Source organism: Pelophylax lessonae (assembly GCF_965119305.1).
Source record: "Pelophylax lessonae genome assembly, chromosome: 12".
Taxonomy (NCBI): Eukaryota; Metazoa; Chordata; class Amphibia; order Anura; family Ranidae; genus Pelophylax; species Pelophylax lessonae.
The window spans coordinates 153,259,721-153,274,365 of NC_138779.1; the positions used below are offsets into that span (position 1 = coordinate 153,259,721).

A 14,645-nucleotide genomic window follows, 5' to 3' on the forward strand; every position below is an offset into this window, starting at 1 on the left:
CAAAAGTGGCATGTCAGGGGGTTAGGACTATTTAAAGCGGAAGTTCCACTTTTGGGTGGAACTCCGCTTTAAGGGTCAAATTTCAGCCTCATCAGTTTTTTTCCCAGATCAAACCGATCGCGTCGCATTCCTTGGTTCAAACCTTCGTCCAAGGGATATTAAGTATGCTTCTACCAGTGAAGCCACCATTGTGTCCTTGGGTTCTAAATTTGGTGCTGGCAGTTTTACAGAAAGCCTTTTGAGCCCATGGGGCTATTCCCCCTTGTTCTGACCAGAAAACTGGTCTTTTTGATTGCGATAACTTCAGCCAGAAGAGTATCGGAACTAGCAGCTCTTTCTTGTAAAGAGCCATTCTTGATATTACATCAAGATATGGTGATTTTATGTCCACACCCAGGTTTTTTGCCCAAGGTGGTGTCCGCTTTTCATTTGAAATCGGGACATTATACTGCCTTCCTTTTTTCAAGAGCCTCAAACAGAAGAGGAAAAAGTTATTAACATTCTCTTGATGTAGTACAGGCACTATTTGGAAAGGTCAGCTCAAGTTTGTAAGACCGATCTTTTGTTTGTGCTGCCAGAAGGGCCCAGGAAAGGGCAGGCAGCATCTAAGTCTACGATCTCTCATTGGATTCGCCAGGTTATTATCCAGGCGTATGGTTTTAAAGGGAAGGTTCCACCTTTTCCTGTGAAGGCACACTCTACCAGAAGTGTAGGTGCCTCTTGGGCAGTTAGACATCAAACTTCTATGGGTTCTATTTGCAAAGCCGCGACTTGGTCGCCAGTGCATACGTTCATTCGTTTCTATCAAGTGGATGTTAGGACCCAGGAGGAGTCCACATTTGGCCACAGTGTTCTGCAGGCAGCGGTGTAGATCTTTTGTGGTCTGATGGCGGTATTTATGGTGTCCCTCCTCCCCTCAGATGCATTACTATGGGATGTCCCATATGGTAATGAATTTGGCTCTATGTCCCATGATGTACGAAAAGAAATTTGTATTTTTTTGCTACAGCTTACCTGTAAAATCCATTTCTTGGAGTACATCACGGGACACAGGGGTCCCTCCCCTCTTGTATTGGGCCTTTTTATTGCTTGCTACAAAACTGAGGTCCTTCCTGTGTAGGAGGGGTTATATAGGGGGACTTCCTGTCTGATTGGTTACCAGTGTCCATTCACAAGAAGGTGGTGTTTAACCCATATGATAATGAATATGGCTCTGTGCCCCGTGATGTACTCCAACAAATTGATTTTACAGGTAAGCTGTAGTAAAAAATCCATATGTTAGCTCTACTGTGCTGGATCACATACCTAGCATATGATCCAGCACCGCCGCTGCCAGCCCGCTTCGATTATACACAGTGAGAGCTAATCAGTGGGTACTGCAGACTTGATGTCCACCAGCAACCACTGATCATTCGTTACACAGGAAGAATGGCAGTCTGCCTACCATATGTAAACAAGGCAGATTGCCATTCTATCAGTAGGAAATGCATTGATCCTGTGTTCCTGAAAAACCGGATCAATGTCTTCCCTCAAGCACCTCCCACACTGTACACAAGCACTGGCTAGGAACACATTTAACCCTTTGACTGCCCTTGATGTTAACCCCTTCCCAGCCAGTGTCATTAGTACAGTAACAGTGCATATATTTTAGCACTGATCACTGTATTAGTGTCATTAGTCCCCAAAAAGGGTTAAAAGTGTCAGTTATTTGTCTGACTGTCCGCAGCAATATTGCAGCTCTGTGATAAGTCGCTGTTCGCTGCCATTACTAGTAAAAAATAAATAAATATCCCATAGTCAATATATGCTTATTGGAATTTTTTTTAACAAAAATATGTAGCAAAATACATATTGGCCTAAACTGATGAAGAAATTAGATTTTTTTTTTATTGGACATGTTTAACCACTTTACGACCAGTCACTGTACCTCTACTGCGGCACGTCATCGTCCAGCGACGTAGTACTACGTCGCTGGACTCCTCCTCTTGTGGGCGGCGCTCGCGTGCCGCTGGAGGCTCACTCCCGCTGTATTCAGTCACAGCGGGAGTCGGGCCAGGGGAGGAGCGGCGGGCGATCGCCGCTGCTCTTCCCCGATCGTCGGGGAATCGAGTTTGGAGATCCGCCCGCTTGCGTAAACAGAGCGGGCGGATCTCCTAAGTGACAGGCAGGGTCAGATTGCAGGGTTCAGCATAGCTGAACATGCGATCTGTCCCTGTGTCACTCAGTCACCTCCCCCCACACGTTAGTAAGCACCAGGCATACATTAACCCCTTCCCTGCCAGTGTCATTTTTACAGTAACAGTGCATATTTATAGCACTGATTACTATAGAAATGTCACTGGTACCCCCAAAAGTGTCAAAAATGTCAGTCAAGGGTCCGATCTGTCCACCGCAATGTTGCAGTCCCGCAAAAAAAAAAAAAATCGCAGATCGCCGCCATTACTCAAAAATTATTATTATTATTAAAAAAAAAAAAAAACACCAAAAATGACAGAAAACTTTCCCTTAGTTAGTAAACGCAATAACTTTTGTGCAAACCAATCAAAATACGCTTATTGTGATTTTTTTTTACCAAACATAGGTAGCATAAAACAAATTGGCCAAAAATTTAAAAAAATTTTGATCTTTACATTTTTTTGGGGGGAATTTCATATAAAAAAATGTGAAAAATATTGTTATTTTTTCAAAATTTACGCTTTTTTGGTTTATAGCGCAAAAAGTAAAAATCGCACAGGTGATCAAATAACACCAAAAGAAAGCTCTGTTTGTGGGGAAAAAAAATGTAAATTTTGTTTGGGTACAGCGTCGCACGACCGCGCAATTGTCCGTTAAAGTCGCACAGTGCCGAATCGCAAAAAGTGGCCTGGACGTAAGACAGCAAAATCCTCCGGTGGTAAAGTGGTTAATAGCCGAAAATTTATTTTTTTTGTTTGTTTATAGTGCAAACAAAAATTGCAGAAGTGATCAAATACCACCAAAAGCAAGCCCTGTTTGTAGGGGAAAAAAAGAACATTCATTTTTTTGGGGGTACAGTTTCGCACCACCACGCAATTGTCAGTTAATGTAACGCAGTGCCAACAAATGGCTTGGTCATGAAGTCAGTAAATCTTCCAGAAGTCAACTGGTTAAAGATGCAATATGTTCCAATCCCTACACTAGTACAAAGATACCCATCACATGACCCTGGTGGGAGGGGCTGTCACAGGATCTGTCCTATAAACTCGCAGACATTCCTGAAGCTTCTTTCTGCGTCTGGGTGTATAAGAAGCCCCAGCTGTAGTGGGACTGAGGACCTGTCCCTAGACATAGGTCCCCCATTAGTCCCTGTGACAGAGGGTGAGCTATGAAGGCAGTGCCCTGTCCCTAGACATAGGTCCCCCATTAGTCCCTGTGACAGAGGCTGAGCTATGAAGGCAGTGCCCTGTCCCTAGACATAGGTCCCCCCACTAACCCCTGTGACAGAGGGGGAACTATGAAAGCAGCAGGCAGTGCCCTGTCCCTAGACATAGGTCCCCCATTATCCCCTGTGACAGAGGGTGAGCTATGAAGGCAGTGCCCTGTCCCTAGACATAGGTCCCCCCATTGGCCCCTGTGACAGAGGGTGAGCTATGAAGGCAGTGCCCTGTCCCTAGACATAGGTCCCCCCATTAGTCCCTGTGACAGAGGGGGAGCTATGAAGGCAGCAGGCAGTGCCCTGTCCCTAGACATAGGTCCCCCCATTGGCCCCTGTGACAGAGGCTGAGCTATGAAAGCAGCAGGCAGTGCCCTGTCCCTAGACATAGGTCCCCCATTATCCCCTGTGACAGAGGGGGGGCTATGAAGGCAGCAGGCAGTGCCCTGTCCCTAGACATAGGTCCCCCCATTATCCCCTGTGACAGAGGCTGAGCTATGAAGGCAGTGCCCTGTCCCTAGACATAGGTCCCCCCATTAGTCCCTGTGACAGAGGCTGAGCTATGAAGGCAGTGCCCTGTCCCTAGACATAGGTCCCCCATTATCCCCTGTGACAGAGGGGGAGCTATGAAGGCAGTGCCCTGTCCCTAGACATAGGTCCCCCATTAGCCCCTGTGACAGAGGGTGAGCTATGAAAGCAGCAGGCAGTGCCCTGTCCCTAGACATAGGTCCCCCCATTAGTCCCTGTGACAGAGGGGGAGCTGTGAAGGCAGTGCCCTGTCCCTAGACATAGGTCCCCCCATTATCCCCTGTGACAGAGGCTGAGCTGTGAAGGCAGTGCCCTGTCCCTAGACATAGGTCCCCCCATTATCCCCTGTGACAGAGGCTGAGCTGTGAAGGCAGTGCCCTGTCCCTAGACATAGGTCCCCCCATTATCCCCTGTGACAGAGGCTGAGCTATGAAGGCAGTGCCCTGTCCCTAGACATAGGTCCCCCATTATCCCCTGTGACAGAGGCTGAGCTGTGAAGGCAGTGCCCTGTCCCTAGACATAGGTCCCCCCATTAGTCCCTGTGACAGAGGCTGAGCTATGAAGGCAGTGCCCTGTCCCTAGACATAGGTCCCCCATTATCCCCTGTGACAGAGGCTGAGCTATGAAGGCAGTGCCCTGTCCCTAGACATAGGTCCCCCCATTATCCCCTGTGACAGAGGCTGAGCTATGAAGGCAGTGCCCTGTCCCTAGACATAGGTCCCCCCATTAGTCCCTGTGACAGAGGCTGAGCTATGAAGGCAGTGCCCTGTCCCTAGACATAGGTCCCCCCATTAGTCCCTGTGACAGAGGCTGAGCTATGAAGGCAGTGCCCTGTCCCTAGACATAGGTCCCCCATTAGCCCCTGTGACAGAGGGTGAGCTATGAAGGCAGTGCCCTGTCCCTAGACATAGGTCCCCCATTATCCCCTGTGACAGAGGCTGAGCTATGAAGGCAGTGCCCTGTCCCTAGACATAGGTCCCCCATTAGCCCCTGTGACAGAGGGTGAGCTATGAAGGCAGTGCCCTGTCCCTAGACATAGGTCCCCCATTAGCCCCTGTGACAGAGGCTGAGCTATGAAGGCAGCAGGCAGTGCCCTGTCCCTAGACATAGGTCCCCCCATTATCCCCTGTGACAGAGGCTGAGCTATGAAGGCAGTGCCCTGTCCCTAGACATAGGCCCCCCATTAGCCCCTGTGACAGAGGGTGAGCTATGAAAGCAGCAGGCAGTGCCCTGTCCCTAGACATAGGTCCCCCATTAGCCCCTGTGACAGAGGGTGAGCTATGAAGGCAGTGCCCTGTCCCTAGACATAGGTCCCCCATTAGTCCCTGTGACAGAGGCTGAGCTATGAAGGCAGTGCCCTGTCCCTAGACATAGGTCCCCCATTAGCCCCTGTGACAGAGGGGGAGCTATGAAGGCAGCAGGCAGTGCCCTGTCCCTAGACATAGGTCCCCCCATTGGCCCCTGTGACAGAGGCTGAGCTATGAAAGCAGCAGGCAGTGCCCTGTCCCTAGACATAGGTCCCCCATTATCCCCTGTGACAGAGGGGGGGCTATGAAGGCAGCAGGCAGTGCCCTGTCCCTAGACATAGGTCCCCCCATTATCCCCTGTGACAGAGGCTGAGCTATGAAGGCAGTGCCCTGTCCCTAGACATAGGTCCCCCCATTAGTCCCTGTGACAGAGGCTGAGCTATGAAGGCAGTGCCCTGTCCCTAGACATAGGTCCCCCATTATCCCCTGTGACAGAGGGGGAGCTATGAAGGCAGTGCCCTGTCCCTAGACATAGGTCCCCCATTAGCCCCTGTGACAGAGGGTGAGCTATGAAAGCAGCAGGCAGTGCCCTGTCCCTAGACATAGGTCCCCCCATTAGTCCCTGTGACAGAGGGGGAGCTGTGAAGGCAGTGCCCTGTCCCTAGACATAGGTCCCCCCATTATCCCCTGTGACAGAGGCTGAGCTGTGAAGGCAGTGCCCTGTCCCTAGACATAGGTCCCCCCATTATCCCCTGTGACAGAGGCTGAGCTGTGAAGGCAGTGCCCTGTCCCTAGACATAGGTCCCCCCATTATCCCCTGTGACAGAGGCTGAGCTATGAAGGCAGTGCCCTGTCCCTAGACATAGGTCCCCCCATTAGTCCCTGTGACAGAGGCTGAGCTATGAAGGCAGTGCCCTGTCCCTAGACATAGGTCCCCCATTATCCCCTGTGACAGAGGCTGAGCTATGAAGGCAGTGCCCTGTCCCTAGACATAGGTCCCCCCATTATCCCCTGTGACAGAGGCTGAGCTATGAAGGCAGTGCCCTGTCCCTAGACATAGGTCCCCCCATTAGTCCCTGTGACAGAGGCTGAGCTATGAAGGCAGTGCCCTGTCCCTAGACATAGGTCCCCCCATTAGTCCCTGTGACAGAGGCTGAGCTATGAAGGCAGTGCCCTGTCCCTAGACATAGGTCCCCCATTAGCCCCTGTGACAGAGGGTGAGCTATGAAGGCAGTGCCCTGTCCCTAGACATAGGTCCCCCATTATCCCCTGTGACAGAGGCTGAGCTATGAAGGCAGTGCCCTGTCCCTAGACATAGGTCCCCCATTAGCCCCTGTGACAGAGGGTGAGCTATGAAGGCAGTGCCCTGTCCCTAGACATAGGTCCCCCATTAGCCCCTGTGACAGAGGCTGAGCTATGAAGGCAGCAGGCAGTGCCCTGTCCCTAGACATAGGTCCCCCCATTAGCCCCTGTGACAGAGGGTGAGCTATGAAGGCAGTGCCCTGTCCCTAGACATAGGCCCCCCATTAGCCCCTGTGACAGAGGGTGAGCTATGAAAGCAGCAGGCAGTGCCCTGTCCCTAGACATAGGTCCCCCATTAGCCCCTGTGACAGAGGGTGAGCTATGAAGGCAGTGCCCTGTCCCTAGACATAGGTCCCCCATTAGTCCCTGTGACAGAGGCTGAGCTATGAAGGCAGTGCCCTGTCCAGCTGAATGCAGTATGGAGGGGAGAATACCGTTCTGACACAGCCGGCTCTTACCGAACTGCCGACTTCCCGGGACCTTTGTGTCCGCCCGTAGCGCCTGTTTCCCGTTCCGTCTCCCCCGGGGTCACAACTTCTCAGCGGCTCCCATTCTCCGGCATTGTATCCGTCGTCCCGTAGAGCTGATACCAAGGATCCGGAAGTGCCCACAGCCCCGAATGCACAGGCGCGCCCAATCACATGCTGACGTTTCTAGGCTACTTCCTGCCGGCGGAGTGGACCAATCAGTTTGCGTGTTTGTTTGATTGGCAGGATGCACTCCCTCTCTTCTGGCTGGGTCAGGACTAAGTAGAGTGTGATGACAGTGCAGGGCCAGGGAAGGGAAGAGGTAGTGAGGAGTGAGGAGGTGATCGCTCAGTGCTAAGAAGCTGATAGTGTCGGAAACAAAGATTTCTGGTTGAATTTTAAATGAGTGACCAGTGAAATATGTGACTGAGATGGGGCTGTGCTGGAGATTTAGAGTTACTGTCTGCTTTATTTCTTTCTCGGCTGAATGCAGGCAAGAGAGTACAGAGCCAATCAGAATGCACATCACTCAGCACAGAGCCAATCACAGCCATCACAAATTTAAACATAGCTTGTGTTTACAAATGCGAGCCCTCTACTTCGTCCTTTGCCAGCACTTACTGCCAGTTTTCTTCCTCTGCCAAGGAAAAACTGCTTCCATTGACCACAACAAAAAAGGGGCACACTGACTACCACTGTGCAGAAAGGGGGCACATTGACTACCAATGTAAGGGGAACACAAACACTGACCACCAATATAATGGGGGCGCAGACACTGATTACCAGTGTAACAGGGCACAGACATTGCTGACAGTATTAGGGTCACAGGCTCTGAATAAGTTAAGGAGCACAGACGCTCCCCATCAATTTAAGGGGGCACAGACACTGACCATCAATGTAAGGGGGGCACAGCCACTGACCACCAATGTAAGGGGGGCACAGCCACTGACCACCAATGTAAGGGGGGCACAGCCACTGACCACCAATGTAAGGGGGGCACCACCACTGACCGCCAATATAAGGGGGGCACAGCCACTGACCGCCAATGTAAGGGGGGCACCGCCACTGACCACCAATGTAAGGGGGGCACAGCCACTGACCACCAATGTAAGGGGGGCACCGCCAATATAAGGGGGGCACAGCCAATGACCACCAACGTAAGGGGGGCACAGCCACTGACCATCAATGTAGGGGTGCACAACACTGTCCACCATAAAGTAAAGGGGCACAACACTGACCACCAATGTAAGGGGTACAAACACTGACAACCAATATAAGGGGGGTACAGACACTGACCACCAATGTAAGAGGTACAAACACTGACCACCAATATAAGGGGGTACAGACACTGACCACCAATATGAGGGGGCCACAACCACTGACCATCAATGTAAGGAGCACAGACACTAAGCACCAATGTAAGAGGACAATGCAGAGATGAGGTAGTGTGGAGGGATGTGGTGATCCCTGATCACCAAAGTAAGGTCCATAAAGACATGTATGAACGAATTTGGGGTTGAGGAACCTGACTGGCCTGCACAGAGTCCTGACCTCAACCCAAAAGAACATCTTTGGGATGAATTAGAGCGGAGACTGTCAGGCCTTCTTGTCCACATCAGTGCCTGACCTCACAAATGTGCTTCTGGAACAATGGTCAAACATTCCCCATAGACACACTCCTATACCTTGTGGACAGCTTTCCCAAAGGAGTTGAAGCTGTTAAAGCTGCAAAGGGTGGGCCAACTCAATATTGAACCATACAGACTGGGATGTCTTTAAAGTTCATGTGCATGTAAAGACAGGTGTCACAATACTTTTGGTAATATAGTGTATATACACTCACGGGCCACTTTATTAGGTACACCTTGCAAGTACAGGGTTGGACCCCCTTTTGCCTTCAGAACTGCCTTAATTCTTCATGGCATAGATTAAACATGGTGTTGGAAACATTCCTCAAACATTTTGGTCCATATTGACATGATAGCATCACGCAGTTGCTGCAGTGCAGATTTATCGGCTGCACATCCATTATGCAAATCTCCGGTTCCACCACATCCCAAAGGTGCTCTATTGGAATGAGATCTGCTGACTGGAGGCCATTGGAGTACAGTGACCTCATTGTCATGTTCAAGAAACCAGTGGTGAGATGATTTGAGCTATGTGACATGGTGTATTGCCTTGCTAGAAGGAGCCATCAGAGGATGGGTACACTGTAGTCCTAAAGGGATGGACATGGTCAGCAACAATCCTGAGGTAGGCCATGGCATTTAAACGATGCTCAATTGGTACTAAGGGCCAAAAGTGTGCCAAGAAAATATCCCCCTACACCACCAGCCTGAACCGTTGATACAAAGCAGGGTGGATCCATGCTTTTAATTTTGTTTACACCAAATTCTGACCCTACAATGTCGCAACTGAAATTGAGACTCTTCAGACCAGACAACTCCAATCTTCTATTGTCCAATTTTGGTGAACCTGTGCGAATTACAGCCTCAGTTTCTTATTCTGAGCTGACAGGAGTGGCACGCGGTGTGGTCTTCTGCTGCTGTAGTCTATCTGTTTTCTAGGTTCAATGTGTTGTGAATTTAGAGATGGTTTTCTGCATACCTTGGTAGTAACAAGTGGTTATTTGAGTTACTGTTGCCTACTGTTGACTGGTTTGGTTTCTCCAACCAGTATTCCCATTCTCCTCTGACAAAAACAAGGCATTTTCTGCCGCACAATAGCCGCTCACTGGATATTTTCTTTTTCGGACCAATTTGTATAAACCCTAGAGGTAGTTGTGTGTGAAAATCCCAGTAGATCAGCAGTTTTTGAAATACTCAGACCAGCCCGTCTGGCACCAACAACCACACCACTTTCAAAGTCACTTAAATCCCCTTTCTTTCCCATTCTGATGCTCAGTTTGAACTTCAGCAAGTCACCTTTACTACATCTAGATGCCTAAATGCATTGAGTTGCTGCCATGTGATTGGCTGATTAGCAATTTTTGTTACCAGGCAATTGAACAGGTGTACCTAATGAAGTGGCCGGTGAGTGTAAGAGAGATATATATAACCCCTGTTAGACTTACCGGTAACGGTATTTCCATGAATCTTCCAGGACAGCTACTTGAGAGATGATTGGCTCCGCCCTCTACAGAAAACACAAATCAGACATAATTTAAAATGCCCTCCCTTTCCTCTGACCTTCAGTTATGAAGATCAAGAAAACCTCCATCAATGTGTACCAGGCAGAGGAATAATAGAACCACTCTTGAAACACCACCACCAAGGTAAATAGGGTGATCAGTGTAAAAAAATAATAGGGTGGGAATCTAGACGCGCTGTCCTGGAAGATTCATGGAAATACCGTTACCGGTAGGTCTAACGGGGGTTTTCCCCCTTCATCTTCCAGGACAGCTACTTGAGAGGATAAGCAAGATTATATACCTTAGGAAGGGATGACAGCCTGCAAAACTTTCCTTCCAAAGGAGAGGTCCTGGCTGGAGAGCATTTGGACTCGGTAATGCTTCATAAATGCATGAGAAGAGGACCAGACAGCAGCCTTAGATGTTTCTTCCCACGATGCTCCTGCTCTTTCTCCCCATGATGTGGCCACAGATCTCGGAGAATGAGCCCAAACCCTAGTAGGAAGGGCCTGACCTGATGACTTGTAAGCTGTGAAAATAGCTTCCCTGATCCATCTGGAAATTGAGCCCCTAGAGGCCTTGGTCCCTTTTTAGGGTCACTAAAGGAAATCAACAGGTGAGATGACTTCCTAAAACTAATAGAAACCTGTAAATACTGCAGAAGACATCTTCTTACATCCAAATGGCTAAATCTTTCCTCCGAATTCTTGGGGGGGAACAAAAACTAGGGAGGATAACCTCCTGAGATCTATGTAAAACCTGGAAGAAACTTTAGGCAAATACAAAGGGTCTGTTTTAATCACTACCCTATCTTCTAGAATCCTTAAGAAGGGGTCTTTACAAGAGAGGGATTCCAGATCAGAGATTCTTCTCCCCGAAGTGATAGCTAAAAGAAAGGCAGTCTTAAGGGTAACCAAACTTAGGGAGGCCTCAACCAAAGATTCAAAGGGAGCTCTTGTAAGAGCGTTCAAAGACAAGTCCCAAGGAGGGACCTGCTTAACCGCTTCCATACAGAGCAGTTAGACCCCCTTCCTGCCCAGACCAATTTTCAGCTTTCAGCACTCTCACACTTTGAATGACAATTGCTCAGTCATGCTACACTGTAACCAAACAAAATTTTTATCATTTTTTTCACACAAATAGAGCTTTCTTTTAGTGGTATTTGATCACAACTGGGGTTTTTTTCTTTCGTGATATAAGCAAAAAAATGAGCAAAAATTTTGAAAAAAAAAAAACACTTTTTTTTAGTTTCTATTATAAAATTTTGCAAAAAATTAATTTTTCTTCATACATTTGGGCCAAAATTTATACTGCTACATATCTCTGGTAAAATTAACCCAAATTAGTGTATATTTTTTAGTCTGTGTGAAAGTTATTGAGTCTAGAAGCTATGGTACCAATTACTGAAAATTGATCACACCAGATGTACTGATGGCCTATCAGAATGACCCATTTTTGTAAAGTAGACAGTCCAAGGTATTTAGTAAGAGGCAAGGTGAGTTTTTTGAAGTTATAATTTTTTCCCACAATTCTTGGGAAAATGAAGAAAACATTTTTTTTCTTTTTTTTCCCAAAACGTTGTCAATTTATAAGCTATTTCTAACACATAGCATGTACACAGCAAAAATGACACCCCAAAATGCATTCTGCTACTCCTTCTGAGTATGGTGATACCACATGTGTGAGACTTTTACACAGCCTGGCCACAAAAAGAGACTCCACGTCCAAGTAGCACCATAAGGCGTTTTAGGAGCATAAATACACATAAAACTTTCTTACTACCTATCACACTTTTCAAGGCCCTAGAGCACCAATACAATGAAAAAAAGTCCACAAAATGACCCCATTTTGGAAAGCAAACACTCCAACATATATTCTATGAGGCATTATGGGTCCTTTGAACATGTCATTTTTTTCCACAAGTTTTTGGAAAATGTGGGAAAAAAATAAAAACGTTTTTTTCTTACACAAAGTTGTCAATTTATAGGATATTCCTAACACATAGCATGTACATAGCAAAAATGACACCCCAAAATACATTCTGCCACTCCTCATGAGTATGGCAATACCACATGTGTGAGACTTTTTCACAGCCTAGCCATATAGAGGGGCCCAACATCCAAGGAGCACCATCATGCATCTTAGCCACTTGCCTAGGCCTATTTTTGACATTTGGTGTTTACAAGCTAAAATCAGTTGTTTTTGCTAGAAAACTACTTAGAACCCCAAAACATTATATATATATATATATATATATATATTTTTTAGCAGAGACCCTAGAGAATAAAATGGAGATTATTGCAATATTTTTTATCACACCGTATTTGCGCAGCGGTCTTCCAAACGCAATTTTTTTGGAAAAAATTCACTTTTTTTAATTAAAAAATAAGAAACCAGTAAAGTTAGCCCAATTGTTTTCCATAATGTGAAAAATAATGTTACGCCGAGTAAATAGATACCCAACATGTCATGCTTCAAAATTGCGCACGCTCACAGAATGGTGACAAACTTTGGTACTTAAAAATCCCCATAGGCGACACTTTAAAAATTTCTACAGGTTGCTATCTTAGAGTTACAGAGGAGGTCTAGGGCTCAAATTATTGCTCTTGCTCTAACGATCGCGGCGATACCTCACATGTGTAGTTTGAACACTGTTTACATATGTGGGCGGGGTTTCCGTATGCGTTCGCTTCTGCGCGCGAGCTCACAGGGACAGGGCGCTTTAATTTTTTTTACTATTTATTTTATTTATTATTTTTTATTTTTACACTGTTTTTTTAAAAAAAAAAAAAAAATTGATCATTTTTATTTCTATTACAAGAAATGTAAACATTACTTGTAATAGAAAAAGGCACGACAGGACCTCTTTTTTGTGAGATCTGGGGTCAAAAAGTCCTCAGATCTCACAAGTACACTAAAAGATAGAAAAAAAAAAAATAAATAAAAAAAAATTAAATAAAATGAAAAAAAAAAAAAAAGGCACCTTTAAACTGGTTGCTAGGCAACGACGTTTGCCGTAGCTCCGGTCCTCCAAGACCATAGAGTCGAGTGAGGGCAAGCTTGCCCTCACTCGACATCCTGTCTGTGAGGATCCGGGACCGGATCGTTTTCCCCACTGCCGGCGGGTCCGGTAAGCGGTGAAAAGGACCAGAATGCAGCGGGAGGGGGGGGCACCTCTTCCGCCAACCCGGAAGGGTGATCCCGCGGTTAATCCGCCGCTGGGACCACCCTTATCGGAAAGCCAACCATCCACCTTTTAAAAAAAAAAGCTATCTGCTGCCATAACACCGGTATTTAGGTTTAAAAGGAGGACGTATATAAACCTTTTTGGACTTAGACATGGTGGCTGTATGAAGGGTGACAGGTACTCGGGTACTTTGCTGGGCAGGTGACAGGTACTCTGGTACTGATGAGCAAGTGGCAGGTACTCGAGTACTCCGTTAGGCAGGTGACAGGTACTCGGGTACTCTTATGGGCAGGTGACAGGCAGGTGATAGGTACTGATGAGTAGTACTGATACTGATAGGTGATACTGATACTGTACTGATGGGTACGGATGATCAGTACTGATACTGATAGGTGATAGGTACTGATGGGTACTGATGAGTAGTGATGGGTACTGATGAGCAGGTGGCAAGTACTCGGGTACTTCAGGCGTCAGGTACTCTGATGAGCAGGTGGAAGGTACTCGGGTACTCTGATGGGTAGGTGACAGGTATTCGGGTACTCCGATGACGGGTACTCCGGTGACGGGTACTCAAAGTACCTGTCATCAGAGTACCCGAGTACCTGTCATCAGAGTACCCGAGTACCTGTCATCAGCGTACCCGAGTACCTGTCATCAGAGTACCCGAGTACCCGTCATCAGAGTACCCGAGTACCTGTCATCAAAGTACCCGAGTACCTGTCATCAGAGTACCCGAGTACCCGTCATCAAAGTACCCGAGTACCCGTCATCAAAGTACCCGAGTACCTGTCATCAGAGTACCCGAGTACCTGTCATCCGAGTACCCGTCATCAGAGTACCCGTCATCAGAGTACCCGAATACCCGTCATCAGAGTACCCGAGTACCCGTCATCAGAGTACCCGAGTACCTGTCATCAGAGTACCCGAGTACCCGTCATCAGAGTACCCGAGTACCTGTCATCAGAGTACCTGATGGGCTGGTGACAGGTACTCGGGTAATTTGATAGGTTAGTGACAGGTGCTTTTTATTGGGGGGGGGCAATCAGTGTGGTTGGGGTGCACTGTACTTGGTAAATAGCTGTTACCACAATCTCCTCCTCACACAGGATCAGTACTTCAGGCGTCAGGTACTCTGATGAGCAGGTGGAAGGTACTCGGGTACTCTGATGGGTAGGTGACAGGTACTCGGGTACTCCGATGACGGGTACTCCGGTGACGGGTACTCAGAGTACCCGAGTACCTGTCATCAGAGTACCCGAGTACCTGTCATCAGAGTACCCGAGTACCTGTCATCAGCGTACCCGAGTACCTGTCATCAGAGTACCCGAGTACCCGTCATCAGAGTACCCGAGTACCTGTCATCAGAGTACCCGAGTACCTATCATCAGAGTAC

General features: G+C 47.7%; 1 protein-coding gene across 2 annotated transcripts in view; it reads right to left on the reverse strand.

The window, feature by feature from the left end:
• LOC309567760 (GTPase KRas-like) overlaps positions 1-7,111 on the reverse strand; it is a 175,248-nt gene extending 168,137 nt beyond the window's left edge. The window contains exon 1 of one of the 2 annotated variants that reach the window (XM_082273207.1): positions 6,927-7,111. The gene's annotated coding sequence lies outside the window, so the exon portion shown is untranslated. The remainder of the gene's footprint in view (positions 1-6,926) is intronic. The other variant, XM_082273206.1, reaches the window with a different exon arrangement.
• Between the last annotated feature and the right edge of the window lie 7,534 nt (positions 7,112-14,645).